At 39.3% G+C, this 13,990-nt stretch overlaps 1 protein-coding gene across 1 annotated transcript in view; it reads right to left on the bottom strand.

Annotated features, from left to right (window-relative positions):
• LOC138961717 (cysteine-rich neurotrophic factor-like) overlaps positions 1-13,990 on the bottom strand; it is a 31,691-nt gene that overhangs the window by 4,362 nt on the left and 13,339 nt on the right. The window lies entirely within an intron of this gene.

Here is a 13,990-nt window from a genome sequence, read left to right as displayed (position 1 = left end):
TTTTTGGAATCAGGAACCGACAAGGAATAAGATGAAAGTGTTTTTAAATTGATTTCGAAAAAAACATTTTGATAATAATTTTTATATATTTAATTTTCAGAGCTTGTTGTTAATCCAAATATAACATATTTATATGTTTTTGGAATCAGCAAATGATGGAGAATAAGATGAACGTACATTTGGATCGTTTTATGAAAAAAATATTTTTTTTACAATTTTCCGATTTTTAATGACCAAAGTCATTAATTAATTTTTAAGCCACCAAGCTGAAATGCAATACCAAACCCCGGGCTTCGTCGAAGATTACTTGACCAAACTTTCAACCAATTTGGTTGAAAAATGAGAGCGTGACAGTGCCGCCTCAACTTTCACGAAAAGCCGGATATGACGTCATCAACGACATTTATCAAAAAAATGAAAAAAACGTTCGAGGATATCAATCCCAGAAACTCTCATGTAAAATTTCATAAAGATCGGTCCAGTAGTTTGGTCTGAATCGCTCTACACACACACACAGACAGACAGACAGACAGACACACACACACACACACACACACACACACACACACACACACACACACACATACACCACGACCCTCGTCTCGATTCCCCCCTCTACGTTAAAATATTTAGTCAAAACTTGACTAAATATAAAAAGAGAAAAAGCCTAACGGTTTTGAGGTTTGTGTTTTTGCAACTGTTTTGACATGTGCAAGTTATCCAGGGAGGGTGAATACAGCCAATGAAATTGTTTTGAGCGCTCTAGCGCCGTTAGTTTGTCAGAACAGGAGGTGGTCCATATTAGGAGCCGGTTCATATTAGGCGCCCTTCCCCTACTATTGCTACTAGTACAACTACTTAATTAGGCTGACATTTCGATCGGCGAAGCTGCAACAAAGAGAGCAGCAATTGCCATTAATGGCGTTGAAATGATGCACGGTATGACGTCGACAAATAAAAAACGAAATGTCAAAATCCATGATACGCCAGGAAACACCAAAGGAAAATTAATGAACCCCAAATTGTCGCTGCATTATTAAGGAGAATTGTCATCATTTTCACGAGTTTTCATGCATAACCAGCTGAGTACTAGGCACGTTTCATGATATTGAGGATTGCAGTTTCCCTCTCACACACAATATTCCAAAATAATAAATAGTCAAACAGGGGCCAAAAAACAGTTTGCACCAAGAGTTCAACTTTTTATCTATCCAAAACAGTAAAAAAAATTATATGAACATTCGTATTTCCAAGATGATTGGCGTTCCAAGACGCTATATCCTAAAACCCCCAAAACATGCTTTTACAACTTCAGTGCATAATAACTGCCCAAAGGTGCTGTTTAAAGCAACCATTGATAATAATTTTTAACATACTCCTTGAACACATTAATAAAAACGGTTAACTTGCAAATAAAGGGACAGTATTGATCAGAACAATGGTAAGATAAAGGACGCTACTTATATTTTGTACATTTTTTTATCTTTATCGTTTCCTGTAGACCTCAGAAGTTCTAACCAGCTTAAGAAATCATTCTAAAATCGAAAAACAAACATCTATACAGTTTGTACGCAAAGTAGATTGATATTTGACACAGTCACACAGACATACGTGGGCTATGGGGCAACCCTACCCCCTAAATTTGAAAACGGGGTCAATTTCTTAACTGCATGCATTCAGCAAAACAATCCCTAAAAATTTATTTTTTTCACAAATGAACTTATGACTTTAGAAAAGCATTCAAAAATGCATATATACAACGCTTTTTCTTTGGTCCCAATTCAAGGGGGTGTGCTATTCTCAGGTAACACTGTGAACGCTCAAATGAGACTTGGTCACATGTCAAAATAGTAATCCCCCCTGTTGTTCATGGTTCGTTGGTGGGATTTTTTTTTATCTGAGCCATTGGCAAGCATGAAATGTCATCAACATTAGGAAAGACATAGTATCTCCCATTGTCTTTTGCGCGCAAACACTTCACACAGATCTCCTCTCGATCTGGCCCATCGGGGAAATGGGTTGACTTGGGGATGATCACCGCCCTGTATCTCTCCACCTTTCCATCCATGCTGACAAAGTCAGCGGTCACAAAGTCCCCAACTTGAATGTCTCACTGTGGGACAAAGAACCTGGTTTTCACGACTGGCACCACGCGGCATCCAGTGGCGTGGTGTGGGTAGACGTCCATTGATTTTGATAATAATTTTTATATTTTTAATTTTCAGACCTTGTTTTTAATCCGAATATAACATATTTATATGTTTTTGGAATCAGAAAATGATGAAGAATAAGATGAACGTACATTTAGATCGTTTTATAAAAAAAATAATTTTAATTACAATTTTCAGATTTTTAATGACCAAAGTCATAAACTAATATTTACGCCACAAAGCTGAAATGCAATACCGAAGTCTGGCCTTTGTCGAAGATTGCTTGGCCAAAATTTCAATCAATTTGATTGAAAAATGAGGGTGTGACAGTGCCGCCTCAACTTTTAAAAAAAAGCCGGATATGACGTCATCAAAGACAGTTATCGAAATAATGAAAAAAACGTCCGGGGATATCATACCCAGTAACTCTCATGTCAAATTTCATAAAGATCGGTCCAGTAGTTTACTCTCAATCGCTCTACACACACACACGCACACACACACACACACACACACACACAGACACACATACACCACGACCCTCGTCTCGATTTCCCCTCTATGTTAAACATTTAGTCAAAACTTGACTAAATGTAAAAAGAAAAAAAAAATTAAAAAAAATGGGATAGCGGCGAAACGGGATTGCGCCAAAATGGGATGCGGTAGTAAAATGACGCTTGGCTTGTTAAATGTCGCCAAAATGGGACGGCGGCAAAACGGGATTGCACGTAAATGGGATATTGCGCGAATTATAAACGAAGGAGTAGGCCCTAAGTTTCTCGTACGAGATGTTTACTGGGAGTAAATATTTGGGGAGTAAAAATTTAGTTCCTTGTGAGTTCTTTTTTCGTACAAGATTTTTACTGGAAGTTTACTCCGTCCGAGTCAATTTTTCGTGGAGTAAAAATTTTGTGTTACACCGGTTCATGACCGTTGTGGTAACGAGCGCACATTGTTGTCTCTATATATTGTGTTCCTACGAATCGAAAGTACGATCGCCAAGCCAGTCTGTCATTGAAGGCAACGTTCGATATTTCCGTCTGTCAGCGTTGCCAACGTTCGACAGATTTTACTACTGTTACTCACAAACTTTCAATTTACACAATGAAATGCCAATAACATGTACACACAAGAATGGGAGACGAAGGGAAAACCTACTAGCGATTGAAATTATGCAAACGAACTCACAAATCCCTCACTTTCCGAATGCAAACGCTGCAAATCCGTATGCGTGCGTCGCTGTGCCGAACGTTGGGTTGACGAACGTTGCTGACAGACGCAACAAAACTTGATCAAAAGGCACTAAAAACGATTAAATGTTTTACTCACTGGGTATCGCATTCCTCTTTTTCTTCCTGCAGACGATATGAAGCGGTTGAAACGTCGTTTCCGATTAAAGGCTCGGTTATTTCCGTTAAAAACGAAGTTTGCCGAACGTGTGATTCAGTCGACAGACACCGGTCGGATCACAACAAAAATGTTCATTCTTTGCGATTTTGTGATACTGTTGATGATACACCTGCTTTCCAGTGAAGAACATCAATAAAATGATGTTCACAAGCAAGAATAACAGACAAAAGCACGCGATGTGTAAAATTAGGCTTTGCTTTGCAAACAAAGCACGTGTTTTTTTTACTGACAGACACTTTCGGTGGTGATTGAAAATTTTTCCAGAAACGGTTTTATGCTCCCATTTGATATTGTTTCTCTATTTTCTCTAGTCAGAGACTAACCTTGTGTATTAATTGAATTAATAACCCCATTATCATAAGTTTTGTGTGTTATTTTCGTGTCTGTTGAATCACACTTTGAGATGGGGTCATGTGACAGAAGGAAATGGTGTCTGTCAGGATTCACACGTTCGCTTCGAAAAACGCGCTCAAATAATTGCTCAAACACAAACATTTTAGCTTTTATTTATTTTTTTGTATTGCAAATACCATACTTACTCATGCCAAGCAGAAAAAATGATGAAAATCAACACAGTAAGCAAGTAATTTGAAGGCAAAGTTTACACACATCAAAGAGTCTGATTACCGTGAAACCTGCCAGTAACAAATAACACTGTTCCCCATGTAACAAATCGAGGCCGTGGTGAATGGGTTTAAGCCTTCAGGCGAAACGTGGAGTGTCAAAGTAAAAATCAATCAGGCTGATTGTTTGATGTGTGGAACCATCACGGCTTTGGATTCGTGTTTCCGAGGACAACAATTGTAAGCATTCACTCTCAAAGACCCAATCAATGTTGATAATTACCGCGACGATTCATGGCCAATTTGCAACTCATCTCTGTAATCGCAAACTGCACAACGAAAAGTCATAAAACACTCAAAAGAGAAGGAATATGGCAACAATTTACGGAACTCGCAAGCATGATGGCACACTGGGCGAAAAGTCACGTTTTGGCACTATAACGTGGCATATAACATGAAACATGAAGTTAATCAACTGAATTTTGTGGCATTATACCTGTGCGATTCACATCAAGTTAGAAAAACTGCCGTAACGCAATAAAATCCCTGGGATTTTAGCGCGGTGCAAAACACAGTAAAACATCGAGTTTTGGTGTCTGCGTTTTGGACGTTTTCGCTACATTAACGCACGGCGATTCACGTCGTGTTAAACGCGTTTCAGCAGTGCGCAAAACACCACGAAACCTGTGGAGTTACGATAAGTTTTTCTGGTTTCTAAAACTTGATGTTAGAGTGTTGTTTTGATGGATTATTCTGCGTTTTCATCAGCCTGGTGCCGAACCTGCAGAATCAGACGATTATCGGCTCCCTCTCTCTGCATTTTTCATTTAAGCAATGTATTGTATGTAAATTGATGATATGTTCTTACTTTCATTTCTATTATAATCATGTAGCAGTAGTTTGTTTTCTTTACTTGCTTATTCTTTAGCAATTTTAGACTAGTCCCTCTTTAGGGCGAGGGCCAGATGTAAAAAAGCAGATCACTGCTTACTCTATTACCCTCGTAAAATAAAGAATTGTTCTTGTTCTTGTTCTTGTTCTCTAGTTTCTCTCTCAGCACGGTCACACACACACACACACACACACACACACACACACACACACACACACACACACACACTGCACATACATCATACACACACACACCGTCACACACATTCACACTGTCACTGCACACGGCACACACACATGCACACACCGTCACATGCACACACACACACACACACACACACACACTGTGACTGACACTGACTGACCGTTACACACACACAACTTTTTTTTTTTTTTTTTGAATTTTGCTGGGGTACTGGCCGAGTTAATCGTTTTCCCATGTGTGTGTGTGACGTTTTCCCATACACGTCACTTCCGATGGCGGAAGGTTGGAATTTCTCCAAAAACTGTCCTACCAAATGAAATATGGCACGTTCAAAAAAGTCGAAAAGGAAAAATAACAGCGAAAAAAAGTATTACGCCGTGAGTGTGGGTCGACGAATAGGCATATTTGACACCTGGAATGAAGCCAGCAAGTCTGTAACTTCTTTTCCAAAGGCGACACACAAGAGCTATGACACGTTAGCTGCGGCTCAAAGAGCAATGGATCTCGCCGGAATTCAAAACCCACATTTATTTGAAGGAGAGGGACACGTAAGGGAAGATTTTGAAGATCAAACGGAGGTGAAGGAGATTTCATCTGCAGCGGCGGTCCCTAACAGTAACAGTAACATCACCATCAACACGCAAGACGATCGAAAGGAAATGAGCGACGGTGGTTGCTACGACGACGAGAAAGATCCAAAAGAAAGAACACTGACCTGTTCTGACTGCAGGAACAAAGTTTTCTGGAGAGATACCAAATTACCGGGCTACCAGATAGCGATATTTGCACGAACGCAGCGAAAGTTTACCTGCGAATATTGCACGGAAATCATGCTGGACGACAAAATAATGGAAGAAGTGGAGAGGGTTGTTCCATTCGAAAGCGTTCTCGCCACAGAAAGCAAAACTTCGACCAACTCAGATGGAATAAAAGGTCCTCTTGACCAACTCACAAATGAGGCCAAAGATCTTCACACACACACACACACACGGGCACACAGTGACACACATACACACCCCTTGAACTGACACACACACACGCACACACAACTGAACACACACACACTGATCATCAGTTTATAAATGTGGAAAAAAAGTGCAGTGCACAAACATTTTTGGGGGTATCTCTTATTTTCTCTATAATTATGAGCCTTGTCACAGTACAGTGTACACGAGAGACTGCATTGCCCGTGCGTTGAGCAGAGAAAGTAGGTCATTCTCAGCTGACTATTTAGCGCGGTCAGATTTTAGTTTTCTTCTATATTCCTTTCCACTTTTGCTGGGGTACTGGCCGAGTTAATCGTTTTCCCATGTGTGTGGGACCTGTAAGGAATTCGAAGCGGCAACTGGGACCACAGATAGGCCTTTGTTCTACTCCCCCCCCCCCCCCTCCCCGAAACATCCGTCCGAGATGGTGGCTACTGACTGGACTTGCAACTTTCTCAACTTGTACAGTACGAACTGCAGTGACTCGAATTTGAGTTTTGGGATTTCTCTTGCTCTACCTTTTCTGATAATGTTTTACTTAGCTCGTGTTTAGATGCAATACATACTGTCTCTTTACATTTAGTCAAGTTTTGACTAAATGTTTTAACATAGAGGGGGAATCGAGACGAGTGTCGTGGTGTGTGTGTGTGTGTGTGTGTGTGTGAACTCAGAACTCAGAACTCAGAACTCATTTAATTGTCATAAAAACACAGTAAAGGGTTTATCAGACACGAAGTGGATATTTGTAAAGACAAGAAGAAATATCGTCCATGGAGCAGTGATTACAACATTGTTATGTATCTGTAGTTATGTCATTATTGCGTATAATCATGCAGTTGTATACAAATTCAGCAAGCTGTTGCTGTGTGCGTGTGCATGTGTGTGTGTAGAGCGATTCAGACCAAACTACTGAACCGATCTTTATGAAATTTTACATGAGAGTTCCTGGGTATGATATCCCCGGACGTTTTGTTTTTTTCGATAAATACCTTTGATGACGTCATATCCGGCTTTTTGTAAAAGTTGAGGCGGCACTGTCACACCCTCATTTTTCAATCAAATTAATTGAAATTTTAGTCAAGCAATCTTCGACAAAGGCCGGCCTTCGGTATTGCATTTCAGCTTGGTGGCTTGAAAATTAATTATTGACTTTGGCCATTAAAAATCTGAAAATTGTAAAAAAAATAATTGTTTTATAAAACGATCCAAATTTACGTTCATCTTATTCTTCATCATTGTCTGATTCAAAAAAACATATATAAATATGTTATATTTGGATTAAAAACAAGCTCTGAAAATTAAAAATATAAAAATTATGATCAAAATTACATTTTTTAAATCATCTTTCATCTTATTCCTTGTCGGTTCCTGATTCCAAAAACATAGAGATATGATATGTGTGGATTAAAAACACGCTCAGAAAGTTAAAACGAAGAGAGGTGCAGAAAAGCGTGCTATCCTTCTTAGCGCAACTACTACCCCGCTCTTCTTGTCAATTCCACTGCCTTTGCCACGAGCGGTGGACTGACGACGTACGATGCTACGAATATACGGTCTTGCTGAAAAATTGCATTGCGTTCAGTTTCATTCTGTGAGTTCGACAGCTTGACTAAATGTTGTATTTTCGCCATACGCGACTTGTTTTGTTTTAGGATCGATTTTGATAATGATTGAGAAAGGAGAATAGCCGGTGTTAGTTTTACAGTCGGTTTTATGAAGTTTGAGTAAAGAAGTGCGTGGTTTTTACCCTCCTTTTCGTTTTCCTTCCCCTTCTTTACTTTGCTATTATTGTGCTATATTTTCCTGCTTCTACACACACACACACACACACACACACACACACACACACACACACACACACACACACACACACACAAATCGAATCTAAAACTAAAGAGCCGAAATGGCTGCACTCTAACTCATCTTTGATCTCCCAAAAAACAAATCAATCAATCATTCACACATGGATCAGAGGCAGTGATATGGCTGACAGAGAAGCAAAAGAGGCTGTTACAGATCAAGCAGCATTTCATGACATAAAATTAACTAAGACGGGAGCAAAACACAAAATGGCCAAAGTTATCTGGCGTCACTGGGAAACAATTAAAAATAGAAGGCAATGCTCATGGTTGGCTTATTCTGCCCCGACAAACAAAACAAAACAGGCCTTCACTCCCCACCTCCCTCCTTTAAATTACGTCGCAGCAATCGCACGGATGGATGCGCTCACAAGTGCTTTCCCCGTCTCTGTGAATGTGAAAAGTTTATATCTTTTTTACACCTCTTTGACCGCTGCCAATCACTCCAACAAGACTTCCGCAACCTACACACCACAGGAGCTCCTGTGCTACACACCCTTGTCAACGAACACAAACTGAAACCCCATGAGTTTGTTTTTTTAGATAAACATTGCACGCTTCAATGGAAGCTAGCATACACCCTGTGTCTCTCAATATATAAGGCTGAAATAGGATATCTGTTTTAAAAACCCTGATCTCTGTTCCTCCTTCCCACCCCTCAATACTCTCTCACGCCGAGCTTTTTCTTCTTCATTGTATTATTTTTCCAGTTATGTATTTACTTACCTATTCAGCCACAAATATAACAATATTCCACATAAAAAAAATAAGCCTACAAAACCGCTCCAGTCCAACCATATTCCGCGTACACAATCTTCACTTCCATCCCCATTTTGAAACATCGCAACAGACTTCCAGATATGATTATAACACGACCACGACCTCTGGTTGCATGTTTGTTCAGTGTCTTGTCCCCACATAAAGCATATTAACTCTACCTGTCCTAAAGCCAGTTGCAGTTCTAAGAGGACGTTAAAACTAGTTATCATCATCACACACACACACACACACACACACACACACACACATACACACGCACACACACACACACATATATATGAAAAATCCCATGTATGTTTTATGATTGTTGTTTTGGTCTGAATACAATTTGGAATCTTACTACACTCATAGACCTATATTAATACAGGTCCCTGCTACAGTACTCTTGTTGATTTTACATTTAAGTTGTTGTCAGAAGTATTTTGTTCGTCGGTTCGTGTCTGGTGCGTGTGGTTTGAATGCCGCCCTGACAAAATTAATGTCTTTTAAAAACACATTCACGGTAACATCTTCGACGCAGACACAGACAGTTAGGAAGGGCTCCTAATATGGACCACTTTTTGTTTCATGCTGATAACTAGCTTGTTTTCTTGCGAAGAAGTTTTATTTTGTGTTTGGTAGTCCTTCTCTCTTAGGTTGGCCGTTAGGCCTAATTAGAGTGAAATAGCTTCGCTAGATAGTTTTATTATAAGAACCTTTTTTTTTTTTTTTTTTTTTTAATTCCTATTAACTCGATGTTCTTTAACTATGTTTGTAAATTGTTAGAGGATCTTTTAGTAGAAGTGTTTAACTGTCGAAGCTGCTTTTACCTAAGAGACCGACTGTATATTGTGCTGTTGTATTTGTCAGACTTGATTGTACCAAGTCCTTCACATGTTGTAATGCGCTTAGAGCCAAATATTTTTGTTTTTTGTAAGGGATAGGCGCAATATAAATACACTTTATTATTATTATTATTATTAGACATTCAGCAAAAATTAAATACATACAAAATCACAAATGGTACATATTAGGAGCCTGGGCGCCTAATATGGACCAGTGAAGCGGCCTTCACGAATCACTGTAAAAAAAAAGCCCCCTATACTTCAAAATAGCATGATACAACTTAGTGTACAAGTCAGACTAATTCAAATATGCTTTAGATTGATCTGTTTCGGGTTGATGAGAGCATTATTTGAAGAACACCAGGAAACTAAAGAAGCTTATCAAAAACAGAGTGAAAATAAGTAAAATTATCAACTTGCACGAAAAGAAGACTTTTTGTTATTTTTTTTTTAAACTGATCTCGAGGGCTAGTAATAGGTTATTTCCAGCAAGCTTCTTAATGAATTAATGAAAAAAGCCTTTAGCTTCTTTTTCTTCGATTTGTTGAAGGTGGTCCATATTTTAGGGGACTCGCACATACTTTGAGATTTTGCTATTGATTTTTTGTTTGAAGTAGAAACTTGGGGTCAACACTGCTAAAATGTAACAAATGCGGCCTTAGCTGTCATAGCAATTTTTGTGTGAAAGCTTTGGCTGTGAACAGAAACGAGTCCGTTTTAGGCAGCACATTTAGAGTGAACGCTGCCAAAAGTGAAAAAAAGAGAAAAAGCCTAACAGTTTTGAGATTTGTGTTTCTGCAACTGTTTTGACATGTGCAAGTTATCCAGAGAGGGTGAATACAGCGATGACTTTGTCCGCACGTCGCTGGGCATATCAGCGCAGTTCAACGTTGCCAGAGACCAAAGAAGCGCTTTACTCAGGTCGCAGCGCGCGTCGGCTCACTGGAGGAATGTTTGAAAACTATCTGTGCTCGACTGCCAGCAGACCACAGGCACATTACACCCACTAAAGTTTGGACTTGTACTGGCAGAGAGCGAATGCAAATTCTTGTAGGCATACACAGACGCAACATAGCATATACAGACAATAACACCCACAACACTTCAACAGCATATGAAAGGAATAACAAGTCGCGTAAGGCGAAAATACAACATTTAGTCAAGTAGCTGTCGAACTCACAGAATGAACGCAATGCCATTTTTCAGCAAGACCGTATACTCGTAGCATCGTCAGTCCACCTCTCATGGCAAAGGCAGTGAAATTGACAAGAAGAGCGGGGTAGAAGTTGCGCTAAGAAGGATAGCACGCGTTTCTGTACCTCTCTTTGTTTTAAGTTTCTGAGCGTGATTTTAATCCAAACATATCATATCTATATGTTTTTGGAATCAGGAACCGACAAGGAATAAGATGAAAGTGTTTTTAAATTGATTTCGACAATTTAATTTTGATAATAATTTTTATATATTTAATTTTCAGAGCTTGATTTTAATCCAAATATAACATATTTATATGTTTTTGGAATCAGAAAATGATGGAAAATAACATGAACGTAAATTTGGATCGTTTTATAAATTTTTATTTTTTTTTTACAATTTTCAGATTTTTAATGACCAAAGTCATAATCAATTTTTAAGCCACCAAGCTGAAATGCAATACTGAAGTCCGGGCTTCGTCGAAGATTACTTGACCAAAATTTCAACCAATTTGGTTGAAAAATGAGAGCGTGACAGTGCCGCCTCAACTTTCACGAAAAGCCGGATATGACGTCATAAAAGACATTTATCAAAAAAATGAAAAAAACCGTATGGGGATTTCATACCCAGGAACTCTCATGTCAAATTTCATAAAGATCGGTCCAGTAGTTTAATCTGAATCACTCTACACACACAGAGAGACAGACAGACACACACACACACACACACACACACACACACACACACACACACACGCACGCACGCACATACACCACGACCCTCGTCTCGATTCCCCCTCTACGTTAAAACATTTAGTCAAAACTTGACTAAATGTAAAAATAAATCCGCAAATCGCGCACAATACACCAGTTAGAAAAACAAGGAGTACCAAAGCGGCGTGCAGAAACTAAACTGACTCAGAGACTGAGAAGAAACATTTATCACACGATGTGGATAGCAAACATTAAAATAAAACAGATAAGTCAAGCAAAAAATAAACACAAATATCGAAAACACAATAAACAAAGGTAAAGAAAACAAGTCGCGTAAGGCGAAAATACAACATTAATTTTAGTCAAGTAGCTGTCGAACTCACAGAATGAAACTGAACGCAATGCAACGCAGCAAGACCGCATTCTCGTAGCATCGTCAGTCACCCGCTCACGGCAAAGACAGTGAAATTGACAAGAAGAGCGGGGTAGCAGTTGCGCTCAGAAGGATAGCACGCTTTTCTGTACCTCTCTTTGTTTTAACTTTCTGAGCGTGTTTTTAATCCAAACATATCATATCTATATGTTTTTGGAATCAGGAACCGACAAGGAATAAGATGAAAGTGTTTTTAAATTGATTTCGAAAATGTAATTTTCATATTAATTTTTATATATTTAATTTTCAGAGCTTGTTTTTAATCCAAATATAACATATTTATATGTTTTTGGAATCAGCAAATGATGGAGAATAAGATGAATGTAAATTTGGATCGTTTTTAAAAAAAAACTTTTTTTTACAATTTTCAGATTTTTAATGACCAAAGTCATTAATTAATTTTTAAGCCACCAAGCTGAAATGCAATACCGAAGTCCGGGCTTCGTCGAACATTACTTGATCAAAATGTCAACCAATTTGGTTGAAAAATGAGGGCGTGACAGTGCCGCCTCAACTTTCACGAAAAGCCGGATATGACGTCATCAAAGACATTTATCAAAAAAATGAATAACGTATGGGGATATCATACCCAGGAACTCTCATGTCAAATTTCATAAAGATCGGTCCAGTAGTTTAGTCTGAATCACACACACACACACAGACAGACACACACACACACACACACACGCACATACACCACGACCCTCGTCTCGATTCCCCCCTCTACGTTAAAACATTTAGTCAAAACTTGACTAAATGTAACAAAAAGAGATGCTTGCCGACAGTCAGTGTGTGAGTGCGTGGTTTGTGCGTCAGCGGGGGGTGTGTGTGTGTGCGCGCGTGCATGCGTGCGTAGGCTACGTTCTTGCGTGTGTGCGTTCGAATGAGAAAGAAGAGAGAGAGAGGATTGAAGAATGAGGTCACGCTCTCTGTCACATGAATACATATACACACACTGAAGGCTACCTCGGACACGAACACTTGCCAACAACTGTGGTTGGACATGCTTTTAAAATGGAATATTTTTTCGACATGATTTCTGGACATACGAATCCCGCTGTGTTGCCTACTGATGTTGCGAATGATGAAGGTTTTGAGTTGACTGACCTTGAGGATGTATTGCATCAGGCGTTTATCGTCTCAAATTATATCCTTGCTACTTTTCAGGACGGTCAACTAATAATAATAATAATACGAATATTTATAACGCGCACATATCTCACCAACAGGCGACTCAAGGCGCACATACACTCATTCACACACACGGAGACTTAAAGTCACTAGCACACACACACCATCAACCATTAAAATATGTACAGTTATTCAGGGTGGGATGGGGTGGGCAGTGTAGAATGCATGGATTATTTGGAAAAAAGGAATGTCTTGAGTGCAGATTTGAATGATTCGAGGGACTGTTGTTGACGGAGGGGGAGAGGTAGTGTGTTCCATTGGCTAGGTGCTTGGAAAGAAAATGAGCATTCATGGTAACTTGGATAGTCAAAGTTTTTATTTGTTTGATTCCCATCAAAGAAACAGAAATGGTAACCATTCTTCAAATGGCGCTGCAGTTTTGATGTCATCAAGTTAATTCCTTTGCAGAATTGATTGATTTTCTCAAAAGCCATTATCAATGTGTTTATCAATTAACACCTGTTCATTTCTGTCCAACTGCAATGCAAACTCAATGTGGAGGAAACAAGGATTCATTACAAACAAGTCATCCCTGTACATCAACAGATTTATGTACCTCAATCAATACTGCTGGTATGAGTGACAGGAATCTAAAAGAAACAAGTCGCGTAAGGCGAAAATACAATATTTAGTCAAGTAGCTGTCGAACTCACAGAATGAAAGTGAACGCAACGCAACGCAGCAAGACCGTATACTCGTAGCATCGTCACTCCACCGCCCGTGGCAAAGGCAGTGCACGTGGAATTGACAAGAAGAGCGGGGTATTCGTTGCGCTGAGAAGGATAGCACGC

This window comes from Littorina saxatilis, linkage group LG3 (genome assembly GCF_037325665.1).
Source record: "Littorina saxatilis isolate snail1 linkage group LG3, US_GU_Lsax_2.0, whole genome shotgun sequence".
Lineage (NCBI taxonomy): Eukaryota > Metazoa > Mollusca > Gastropoda > Littorinimorpha > Littorinidae > Littorina > Littorina saxatilis.
Note: the sequence above shows the minus strand (reverse complement) of the source record. Positions and strands in the feature narration are given on the sequence as shown.